The 12,876-nt window shown below is 37.2% G+C and overlaps 1 protein-coding gene across 5 annotated transcripts in view; it reads left to right on the top strand.

Annotated features, from left to right (window-relative positions):
- Positions 1–12,876, top strand: part of LOC139132044 (neuropilin and tolloid-like protein 1) — a 48,208-nt gene that overhangs the window by 3,539 nt on the left and 31,793 nt on the right. The window contains exon 2 of one of the 5 annotated variants that reach the window (XM_070698431.1): positions 10,339–10,366. The exons of the other annotated variants lie outside the window; for them this stretch is intronic. The gene's annotated coding sequence lies outside the window, so the exon portion shown is untranslated. The remainder of the gene's footprint in view (positions 1–10,338; positions 10,367–12,876) is intronic. 5 annotated transcript variants of the gene reach the window in all.

The raw sequence follows: 12,876 nt of genomic DNA, 5'->3' as shown, positions 1-12,876 counted from the left end.
AATGATCTCGGACACTGATATCGTGGAGCATGACGGTACTGAAGATTTAATCGCAAGATATCTCTATGAACCCTGTACATGCCCTATTCAGTCGAATATATGGCAAACATTGCAACGCTGTTGACGTATACTTGAAATATACCGGCATTGAAGGAAAACAGCGACATCATTTCTATCAGCTGCGTATACCTATAGAAAGATAAATGACATACATCTGAATTATTTAAAGTAGTGTCGACAGTTCACCTTTGTTCTGTTATGAAGGCTCTTTAACATAACACAGGAATGTATTGTTTTGTCATTTGTATTTTTTCCTCGCGTAGACAGTGCTAGTAGTTATGATGTATTTGTGTTCATTTTTGTGTTTTAAACGTCGAGCGTTCGAGGATTTACCAAGTCACGTGTCATAAAAGTTGCAGCTATACAGCCTGTTCTCCGTAAATGCCATTTTACTGCTGTTACTGTTACTTTGCATCAGTCAATCCTGCCCAAACTCAACTGATGAATTTATCAAAACCGTTGAATATAGATTTTTTTTCCGGCTGTAGGGGAACGTGGCAAATTAACTGATATTGCCCGATTGAAAGGAGCGACACTGTCTATAGCATATGTGCTGAGAAGTTTGATCGCATTTCATGTCATGAAAACGCTAGCAATTTCGATAATGAGAATCCGTAAAGCATGGTACGTTGGCGGTCTTATAAATAATCAATCAAACCCACCTCAAGTGGAAAATAATTGAACCAGGAATCGGAATCAGAAATGGGTTGAGGAGAAAGGAAATGGCTATTATCCATGATGACGCGCTCTGCTCTTTGAAAGTATTCCACCATATTTTGTTGTTTTAACGCGGAGCCATCCTGAACATTCACTGTTGAAATTGACACGATTAGAGAAGAGCGATCGATAACGTTACACAATGTGGCTTTGTTTGTACTGAAGTTATCATTAACAGGAAAGTTCAAGTTGAAATCGATAAGCTAATGTGTCAGCCTGTGTAATAATCGCCTCGCGAACTTCAAAATGCGTCCTCTATCCTCCCTATACATGTATAGGCCTACATGTTTTAAGTATACAGACTTTGCTTTGTGTCCACACAAACATGCAGACTAACGTGAGGGACATCTCATGCCATCCAGACGTTGTAAAAATCGAATACGTCATATCTTTTCAGTCACGTGCGGACCCATATCGTTATCAGACTTACTTTTACATAAACTGAATACCTGTTATCTTCAGTCCGCGCCGACAATAAGCCTATGTCGTCCGTAATATCCTGTAACGTTGTTAGGGTGCGAATTGCCTGTCTCTCTAATTTATGACTATCAACCCAGGTGTCAGTTCGTGCGCAGCTGTGATGCAAAAGCAATGTAATTGTAATTCTAGATTTTCAAATCTCCAATTATACTATGTGCAAAACTCAAGATTCGATATCATGTTAATTCTTCAAGCCTTGTTAAGAAACTCATTGTAATCAACATGCGATTGAAGACGTTTCGAATTTCTGAACGACTGCAATATCTACTGTGCAGTCGTTATGGTAACGTGAAAGTGTTTGATTCATGTAAAAAGAAGTAAAATTACAGCTGCTGATGGAATAGTAGACCTGTCGTCGAGACAATTCGGATTTATTTGTAAAGGGCGAGTTATCGCTCACACAAGGGAGTCCTCAGCCATATAAATGACATATTCTATCCTGGAGTCTTTTGTGACTTTACGCAAGAAATGCCGAACATTTAGAGCATGCTAGGATGTCCTTGAGAGCACATAAGTAGAACGATTCATCGCCGTTTCTATGACGACGAGTCGCTGTGACATGCAACTGAATTGGCAGCTAGTTTGTGAAAACCCTCTCGTGTTGACTGCATTTGTTATAGAAATGATCTATCGTGATAGTGTGCTACGTGTGCACCACAAAGAAGGGCTAGATTTACCCAGGTGGCTCCTATTGTACCGTCTTAAGAGGTTTAACACCTGCACTTGCCAAATTAAATACTTAAACGTCACCTTCGTTGTTCAGTACGGCGCGTTTTAAAAGAACCATGTAACCACTCAGAGGTTAAACTGGGGTTGATCTAAGCAAATTTGGTCTTAAGTAGGCATGATGACATAACAACGCAACAAAGCTGTTCTTTCATATTGCGTGTTTCTCGCTAGGAAAATATTTTATTCTGTATAATACAGAGCTTCATCGTCCATCATCACAGAACCTCAGGCTCAAGTGATTTCAAGCACTTTTAACACTACCAATATAAAAGAAGGTTGTTTAGGACGAATTCTTACTTTGCTATTGTCTGCGAAAGCCATTGTTTTATCAATGCATACTATCTATGGACCAGCCCCAACAGTAAATATTGAATGAGTAAGTTGCAACAACGCCTATAGAAATCCTCACAACTGTTTTAAATCCTCCATGTTAGATGAGTTGGCGAACATTTGAAATTCAAGCATTAAAGATATGGGCAAGAACAAATACGTGTGAGCAGAGATATTTCAGTCAGACGAAATAATAGCCTGTCTTTGCACGAACAGCTCAATGCGTGTCGTGAGCTTGCTCCGAGAAGAAATGATGCGTTAATTATACTGCGTCGACAATCCAAAGGTCAGGAGACAGTCACTAAAATTATCGTTATTAACAGAGCAGACGAGGTCCCAGTCAAACACGTCTTTTGCTCCTGGCGGAAGCTTTAGTGATGTAAGAATTCAATAACAACGAGTATTCCCTATGCGTCGAGTTTGTACATTTCGGCATCCGATGCTGTAAAATGGCTAGATAATCGGGCTTTGCAAACGTTCCACAGCTGTTGTAGCTATCGGTGTTCACGCGGTTTTCTCGCTCTCAAACCGTTTGAAACACACACAGCAGACAATACAGACGAGAAATAAGACACCCACTTCGGTAGCCTCGTGCAGCAATTTTTGAAAGTTCCAAAGCCGAACGTTGTTATTACACCGTCGAGTACACAGCAAGTACTGCATTTCTAGACTCCTAAACGTAATATTATTGTTCTTAGCTACGCCAGAAACCCAGGCTAATGAGGACACAAGTCTGTTTAGGATAGATTTTCAACCTGATTTTTTCAAGTTCCGTAGAATTCATGAACGTATGACACGAATACCTCTCTGGAATGGTTTTGCAGCTATTATGTGTGTGCTCAATGACGCGGAGACATGGTTTAAATGTCCTGTACGTACACGATTTCGCTTTTTCATCACCGATATACTGCTGCTATGGTGCTGAAATATACAGATTCTATGTTGCCAATTAACCTCTCGTACAACTACAAAAAGGGTTATCTTTTCTGATTTCATTGTTTTCCGTGCACGAGGGAACCATTATGATAATTGACAATGATAATTATTATTTGTCTACTATGATAATCCACATAAAACGTGATCAGTGACGTTTGATACAAATTTTAAAAAGTTACAGTACAAATTGATTTTAAAAGGTTTACAAAATTGAACAAGAGCAAAAAATAGAAACAATACCACCTAAAAAATCTGATTAAAAGGCAGTCTATAAAGATAAGCTTTGAGTAAACGCTCCACAAAACACGATGTATCATAGACAGCATACAGGATTGTCGATGATAGACAATGCTGCCGCTTTACACTATATTAATAACTAAATAACTAAATTGTATATAGTGTTGATCGTGTGTTTTCAAACAAAATATTAAGCAGCCGTGCTCAATGTCTGGTTTAGTGTTTGTGGACATGAACTATTACGTTATACTAGCCTTTTGTTCTCTTTTAAAGATGTATCCAGTAATTTGAAAAATCAAGGTATGTCGAGATAAAGCTGAAAAACTGTCATACTACCCACAAGTTGTATAAAATCAAATGGCTAAAATTGAAGATACCGTGCTCCGAGTCACTGCAGATGAAAATATCGGACAAGCGAATTCTTGCAATCGTGTGAAAGGAGGTTGTATCTGAAAACAAACAACACGTCAATGCTTGTACCGTTATCTAGCCCTGAGTCGATCATTTAATTCAGTTGTAAAGAGCAGCGAACGTGTATAGAAAACGTCTAAGGAGACGTTTAACCTAATATCAACTTTCTAAATAAACTGTTGCTTCAATATGAAAACAGATGGGTGCGACTAACTTCAATATCAATTATTTGCCATTCCCCTTAAATAACATTAATGCCTCATTCGTGAATATTGAGACAGAAAAATGCGACGCGTTGAAGACTAAAATTGGTATCACCCATTCACATCTAATTTAGGATTATGAAATTGGACTTCCTCAATGACACAGTATTTCAATAGTGAAGTTTAGATTTGACTTTTAGCGTAGAAGACATCCACCAGCAGCTTGCTCAGACTGTTTTTGCGCTTTCAAAGAGGCGGCCAGTCTGTTCAAAGTGAATTTGGGACACAAAGCATTGTCTCGAAATTTGAATTCTTAGCTTCAGCCTCTGAGAACCACAAAGTGGGTGGGTGGGGGGAGAGGGAGTCAACCGCAAGAGTTACCTACTACATATAGGTGTACACACACTAAAGGGTACGTGTAATTATTGATTTGTTACCATCCTCGAACAAATCTTACCAATAGTCACACTGATCTAGCTGTATACTGTATGAAGACCTGGTCAGAAGGCAGTTTGGATAAAACTGGAAGGCACAAAAAACCATGTTGATAACTGTTTTCGCACATTGTTTACGACGTCAATTTCAGTAAGATGGATTCATTTCCACTGTACATGTTTGTACAGTGACTGTGTTATATCATAGAATGCGCCAGTGCCTGGCAGTGAGTGATATTTAGGTCATGAGACGATACTTTCTACAATGCCTCCATTTTATAGCGAACGCTATCATTTTCGTGTAATCGCATTACGCATATCTCATTCATGTCTATACCGACATATTACCACGATGCCTGTGCATTTTACATTGACGGGGGTATTTTCACTTATTTTATTCCACAGTATGATCACGGGCTCGAGCGCGTTAATGATATATATATATATATATATATATATATATATATATATATATATATATATATATATATATATATATATATATATATATATATATTATATACATATATATATATATATATGAGCGCGTTAATGATATATATATATATATATATATAATATATATATATATATATAAAACACAAAATAACATAACATAACATATAACATAAAATTACTTAATTACTTGAAGTACAAAGTAATAACAAAAACAACAGATAACTTAAGTAGGATGAAACTTAAGTAAAAGATATCATTACTTTGTACTTGAAGTAATTATATATATATATATATATATATATATATATATATATATATATATATATATATATATATATATATATATATATATATAATTACTTCAAGTGCAAAGTAATATATATATATACATATACATATACATACATATATCAAAACGCCAGCTGATGCACACAAAACAATACAATTTACAATTATTTATCTTATACGGTCATCATTTGAATAAAAATATTATGGATACAATGTGCGACGCGTTGCCGATATTGTACAAATATTTGACGAAAACATTCTTTATCACCTTTACATAATGGGTTTACACACTTCAGTTAATTGAAATGGCTTCCTCGCGTAAGCTGACACAACCCATATCGCTGGGTCATGTGAACACACTCAATTTACATTGTTATTGTGGAAGAATGTCCCGGATGTTATCGTAAAGTGAGGATATTTATGAGCTACTAGTATTTGACAGAGAAGAATGTGATATGTGAACTGTGTTGGAATGCCCATCAGAGTTCCCAAGCCTCGGCTAGAAATGATGTACTTGCTACTTTTGTATGTAATTTCGATTTACTCGCATTAAAGAAAGTGCGTTATTTTTCAGCAAACAAGCGCGCGTGACTGCACAGTGTCAGCAGTGCGGGCCTCAGGCAAACTAATTTCTTAACTCCATGGAATCGTGTTCCACATTTCAAACGCTTTACCGCCTGGAAAGCATTGTGTAAAATTTGCGCCGATAAAAAGGTCTATCATATAAGATGGCGACGAGCGGATTTACATTGCGTAGGTTATTTCATTCACTGCACATTCAAAATGCTGCCGTTGATAGATTTCTCAATGAATGAATGCAGGCAAACACCGCTGCCTTTTCTCTGTCACTTTCAGCACATCGGAAGGGATATGGTCTTTGCCACTTTCAGCATATCGTCGCGTGAAAGGCTACGTTTCCGCTACCCCTAGACACGGGTTCTTACTAAATGTACAGAGCGATGCAAATTGCACTTGGAGAATGGCAGTACCATTAAATATCTGGATGGGGAAAAGAAAACCCGACTGTGAGGGATAATCTAATGCACTCTTAATTCGTAGCCAATTGGGATCGAGGGAACGAAAGAACGATGACAGCTAATCGTTGGCATGGGAATAAAACTCGCCGCGATGACGGATTTGTTGGCCACTTTTCATCGATTCCGTACAATTATACGTAGAAATTTATATAAAATGTCACCGGAGGGTCATGTCTTGCCAATCTTGCTTCACCTGTAGACGTCCTCTTTATTCTCTACGAAAATATTACAATATTATAAATCTTATTAAAACCATGGTGTATAGATTGGCTCGTTCATTTCCTCTTCGCGTTGATCTCTGTATGACCTCCGAGGCCGCTCTATATCACCCTTGAGAGGAAACTATAGAGAGGGGCAGAGACTGAAAACGATTAAAACGGATTTTACAGAACATAACCCGGCATTTGATTTCATTCCGCCTGATAGACGAAAATGAATAAGTCTAAATTTGCGACAAATATTAGCCAGTTACTGCAAGGTATACGTTACTTCCATGAAAGAACAGTAGATTGACACTTAGTTTCCAAACTCAGGTCATTGTTGTTTTTTAAAATCAAGTCCGGACCTGAATTCGGTCATCCACACTAACAAAGAAAACACGTATACACGTGTATCCATGCACCGTCAGCAATGACAAACTAGCTCTCTCTTTCTCTCTCTCTCTCTCTCTCTCTCTCTCTCTCTCTCTCTCTCTCTCTCTCTCTCTATATATATATATATATATTGTGTGTGTGTATGTATGTATGTATGTCACCGTTAATGGAAACATTGTGAGCACTGTTCAACGCCTTTATCGCCGAGCAGTAAACAGACTGAGATCCGCATGTAGTCCATGATTTTTAGATAAGTCAGGTTCTTCGTGAGGGAGTTTATTGTTATCATGATGTCCTTAATCATGTTAGTGATTCATGTAGGTTGAATAATTTGAAAACTAGAAAATATCGTTTAATATATAAGAAAGGCACGCCGAAGACACCATGGCGCCACCTTGGCAAAGCAAATTATTACATCAGTATCTGCCGGGTTAATTGTTAACATTATAAGAAACGGGCGATCAGTCAATTAAGATATCATAAAACAAACTTTGTCAGAATTGTGAACAACAATCTCTGTAAGCATGAATTTCATTGTCTAACAAAATTGCAAAATGAGCTCCATATATATATATATATATATATATATATATATATATATATATATATATATATATATATATATATATATATATATACACAAACACACACACACTCACCTACCTTTGGATTTATCAAAGATGCCCTTGCCACATGATATTGTTGAGATGCGTACATTTACTTATTGCATCAGAGATAGTTTCAAAGTGTCGCCATCAAAATAAATATTAATTATCGAATTTCAGCACCTCTTTAATCTGTAGTGTAATGGTACTCCCCTACCATGTAAATGAGAATGAAGGCCTCAGGAAAAATTACTTTGAAGATCTCTCTCTCTCTCTCTCTCTCTCTCTCTCTCTCTCTCTCTCTCTCTCTCTCTCTCTCTCTCTCTCTCTCTCTCTCTCTCTCTCTCTCTCTCTCTCTCTCTCTTCATAACCCGCGTATATCTTTTATATTTTTTTTGGTTACACTACATGTACTAACAGCGCCGCACTTACCTAGAACTGAATTCTTTGAGTAGACTATCAGAACTTTGTAAGACATTAGGGTTGACTGTTGTTCCTATTAGCTTCTAATCATTTTTAGGAGAAAGATCTATAAATTGATTTTGAAAAGGGTTTTAGTGGATTCTTTCGAGACCTAAGTCTTGTTATTTTGTCCAAGTCTATCCTTTGCCTCAGAATTCGATTTCAATATCAACGTTAACTGTGAGTCTAGCCCTGTCTAAAGTTTTTTGGGAGCCAAAGGTCGTCCTCGAGTCTGTTCTAATCATTACGCGTTGTGCCTGTGTGATCGTAGTCTCTAAAGAATGCACGTTGACATAGCTTACATGTTTCGTTAAATTTTGCAGATAACGGTTCAAGAAATTACATCGAATCACATAGTTAGTGTCCTCGCCATAAGCGTACATTTATGGAAAAGACGAAGAGCATCTGATACATCAAAGTTACTTTTGGTTTGGTTTGGTTTTCTTTCTCCGGGTGAAAGGTCAAAATCATATCTCTCTCTCACGCTGCAGTGTTGTTGCCATGGCATATCGTTAGACTGGAGCTACTCCATGATGATTCGGTCACTGTCAGGGATTACATTTCAGCTGACCCTCGACATGTTTGGCATTGTCTTAGGCTGGCAATTGCCTCAATTTTTCCCTCGTTAACGCGTATGAAAGCTCGCCCAACTGCCATTCAGACTTGTAATTCAGACTTGGTCGCAAAACTTTATGAAAAATTCAAAATCAGAGTATTAAGAGCCTATCACGCACCATAAATGCATCACTGCCTCGTAGTATTTCACAATAATTATGAACTGAATACAAATGAGGGCGCTTGTCGCAGTGACAAAATTATCACTTTTTTCCGGATTCCTAGCTATTGTATTTTGACTTACGGACAAATTTTCTCGTCCCTAGATAACTGTGCTTCCTATATCGATTACCATAGATATCTCGGTTTTGTCATTGTGTTGACGATTTGCACAGCTTTTTGGGTGAAACGTCATGTCTGACATCAGGAACACTCGAATTAGTCTCATTTGATGTTAGTGAAAGGTCGTTCGCCTCTGATCTTGTTAAACTGACGCTCGCCATCTCAGCGTTTTTCTACTGTTTCTGATTTTTCCATGCGCGTTGTAATTTTAAAACATCGGCCATATTCCCTCACCTCCTTCAGGAGAAAAATAACCTTAGCATCCGAAGGAGAAATTACAAATGAAACCGCGCCATAATTCAAGCTGTCTTTATTGCGTCAAAAGGAGGGAAAATATAGCCGGTATTTTCTGAGTGTTTCTGTACGCAGGAACACTAAAAATGATCGGCATATCAAGCCGGTTACGTCACTTTGAGACATCATGATGCAGTGATGAACATGAACACAATTGGAACTATTTTGTAATAGTTGAATGGCGATGAAAGACAAAGAAATGTACACGTTTAGTTTGCCTTCGTTTTTACCACTCGTAAAGTCTTTGGAACTTAGACAAAGGTGATGATTGTATGTCAATAGTATTTCACTTCTTAAAACGGAATATTTCCACTGGTTTATTTTATCAGGAAATCAATAAGACGCTATAAAGCCTTTACAAGTACCCTACTGCTCCAGACAGACTTCATCTTCAAAATTATGCCACTTCTTTTTTCTGGCTACTCGGTTGCAAGCGCTAAGAATCGACTCGACGTTATAAAAATTTTGGAAGATTCAGTACAGTACTGACACCAAATCAAAAACCTCTATATCAGTGAAATCGTCAAATCGTGTCATAGAAGATAGTCAGCTGTTTAATAATACCAATACGTCTGCCAGTGGATGAATAATTCTCACTATTACATTCGAACACAAAATATGAACTTTCGTAAATTACATGAGGAAGCAGCCACGTTTCGTTCAGGAGGCCCCCCCCCCCCAAGAAAGACTGATCGTCACTGACAGATCTAGCGTCGCTATCAGAACGAGTGGGTGTTAGGCAAAGTACTAGTATCAGCAAGAAGACATAGACAGGGAGAAAGGATAAAAGATCAACCTATGATTGAACATGTGCAATAATGGAGGATCCGGGCAATTTTCATTAGTTTTTCATTAGAGTGTCTTTCACTTAGCTGATATTAGAAATCCTTCGTTGCCTTGAGAAACACCCACTAAAGGTAACACACGCCTAGAAAATGAGACTATTGCTCAATTTCCTTAGGGAAAGATTAAAGCATTCCCTTTAATGATCAAAAATAAATGTCAGGAGTGACCAGGCAAAGTTTGATATGAGAGAAAGAAATAACCAAAACTTTACCGATATTTGAAATTCATGATGACCACGATTCCTAATAGAATAAATGGAGAAAAATTAAATTTTAGATTTTCAGAAAAACAATAAGGTGCAAACTTTTCTTTCTCCGCAGGCTTTAAAATAGACCATACAAGTAACAGGTAAGAAAAGTATTGTAAAATATGAGAGTCCAAAATCTACCTTCAAGGCACTTTCAATCTTAAAAGAGCCATGCACTGAGAAATTTAAACGGTATGGAGTTCCTTCTCTGTTCAATAATTGATTGATAAAAAGGACGTGCATACATGATCACGCAAAGCCAGTGACGAGCCAAATGGTCAAGTAAGATCGACTTATACAGAAATAATGGTGCATGTAATGCGTCTATTTTATCAGAAAGTAATCAAGATATTGTTTGTACCATTAGTACAGCCTGCATTAATCTTATCTGTAAACAAGCGCTCTGTTATTATGCCCTTACAGCTCAGCATAGCCTTTCATAATGTTGATATTTTATGATTGTATATAAGCGACCCTTGAAAATCAACATCAAACAAAATGTCAGGATTTCAATTCATGACAAAACACAGTGTTTCACAATTATGTGTGTGTTTGCCAATATGAATGCACTAAGACACCGAATGTCAAATTATTTTTTAAAATAATAATTAAGTTTTATTTGCACTATAGGCCTCCGGCCCTATGTGCTAAAGTCATTACAGAAAATACATTTCAGTCAAAGGATCAAGTGAAGAAATATAAATATTTAAGTTTGTACAGTATCCATTTGAAGTTCACTTCGTGCTTTGAAAGCAAAAAAGAGAAATTTGCTGACATTGCGAATAATCTCTGTGGTATCAGTTTGTAACAAACGTGTAAATTTAGATAAACTTGGAGGATCGTGATAAACGATGGGTATGTATTTCACTCTTAACTTGTTATATAAGGGACAAACCAATAAAAAATGGAATTCGTCCTCAACAGTTCTATGGTCACATAAGCACACTCTTTGCATTCTAGGTAAATTTTCGTGTCTCCCCTGTTCTATAGCTAGGCTATGAGCGGATATACGGAATGAAGTTAGACAGAGTCTAAAAACAGGCTTCATTGAAATACAAAGATACTTTTCAATACAAAGAGAAGTTTTATACAATGAATATGAGGCAAGTCTATTATAGCTATTGATTGTGTCGTGCCAGTTCTGGGTATCAATATCTTTACATCGTTGCTTGAATAAGGATAAAAACAGTGCCTCATTCCCTACTCCCTGGTTGTACCAACTTTCAGCAAAGCCATAAGAAAACAAAACTTGTCTTAAATTTGATGCCCAGCAATCTTTCTATTTTCAGCCATGGTATATTGAACCTGATAAGCATGATAAATAAGTCTGTTCGAGTTTGTATGTAATAGCTTAAACCAGTATTTTACCATTCTAGGCAATCTTAATGACCTAAGTGTTGGTCTGCCAATCTCGCCTCTGGCTGCTACATCTATGACATGCTTTCTTTGGCGTAATAAATGCTTACAAAACTTTACATGTACTTTTTCTAAATGTTTGCCTTCAATATAACCCCAAATCTCACTGCCATAACTTAAAATAGGCAGTATCTTTGTGTCAAATATTTTACAACAAATAGTGATTGCACTGTCCCTTAAATTATGTAATTTTGAATTAAGTGAGAAAAGGGCTTTGGAGGCTTGATCTGCCAATACCTCTTGCGCTTTACTCCACATACCGCTACAAGAAAAAACAACACCCAGATATTTAAAATAAGAAACAACAGATATTGCTTTCCCTTCATAGTACCACCTCTCGTAGTTACGGAGTGGACCACCATTTCTGAAAACTACAATTTTTGTCTTGTCGAGATTGACTTTCGTCTTGTACTTTTTGCAATACATAGACAATTGGTTTAACAGTCTCTGTAACTTAATTACACTTTCAGCAAAGAGCACCAAATCGTCTGCAAATAATATGTAAAAAAGTTTCACCATACCAAGAGAGCAACCTTCAACCCATGTATCTCTAATAAACTCTTCATGGATATCATTTATAAACAAAGAAAATAAAAAGGGCGAGAGGATACAGCCTTGCCTGACTCCAAGAGGACAATTAAAAAAGTCTGTCATCCCATTGCTGCAAAGTACACAGGCTTTGACTTGAGTGTACACAGCCATCAAGGCTTTGAACATCTTACCCTTGAGTCCTGCTTTACCCAATTTAAAGAACAAAGCTGTTCTATGAACTCTGTCGAAGGCTTTCTCAAAGTCTACAAAAGCACAGTAAAAACGCCCCCCTTTACAGCTTAAATATTTCTGAATAAAAGTGTGCAAAAGAAAAATATTATCAGTGGTGCTATACCCTTTCCTAAATCCAGCCTGTTCTTCTCTGAGTGGAGCGGCGTTTTCTTCCCAGAAAAGTAACCGATTGTACAGAACACGTGTATAGATTTTACTAATAATAGGTAAAAGGGTTATGCCCCGATAATTTTTAGCCAGAGATTTATCGCCTTTCTTGTGAATAGGGAAAATAACACCCTGGCACCATGAAACTGGGAATACACCGTTACTGAAAAGATGGTTAAATAAAGTATGTAAAAGGGGAACAATAACATCACTACATTGCTTAAAAAATTCTGCTGAAATACCATCGATACCAGGAGATTTGTTG

Source organism: Ptychodera flava, chromosome 4 (genome assembly GCF_041260155.1).
Source record: "Ptychodera flava strain L36383 chromosome 4, AS_Pfla_20210202, whole genome shotgun sequence".
In the NCBI taxonomy this organism is placed as follows: Eukaryota; Metazoa; Hemichordata; class Enteropneusta; family Ptychoderidae; genus Ptychodera; species Ptychodera flava.
The sequence above is the reverse complement of the archived record's forward strand: the minus strand, read 5'-3'. Positions and strand labels throughout refer to the sequence as shown.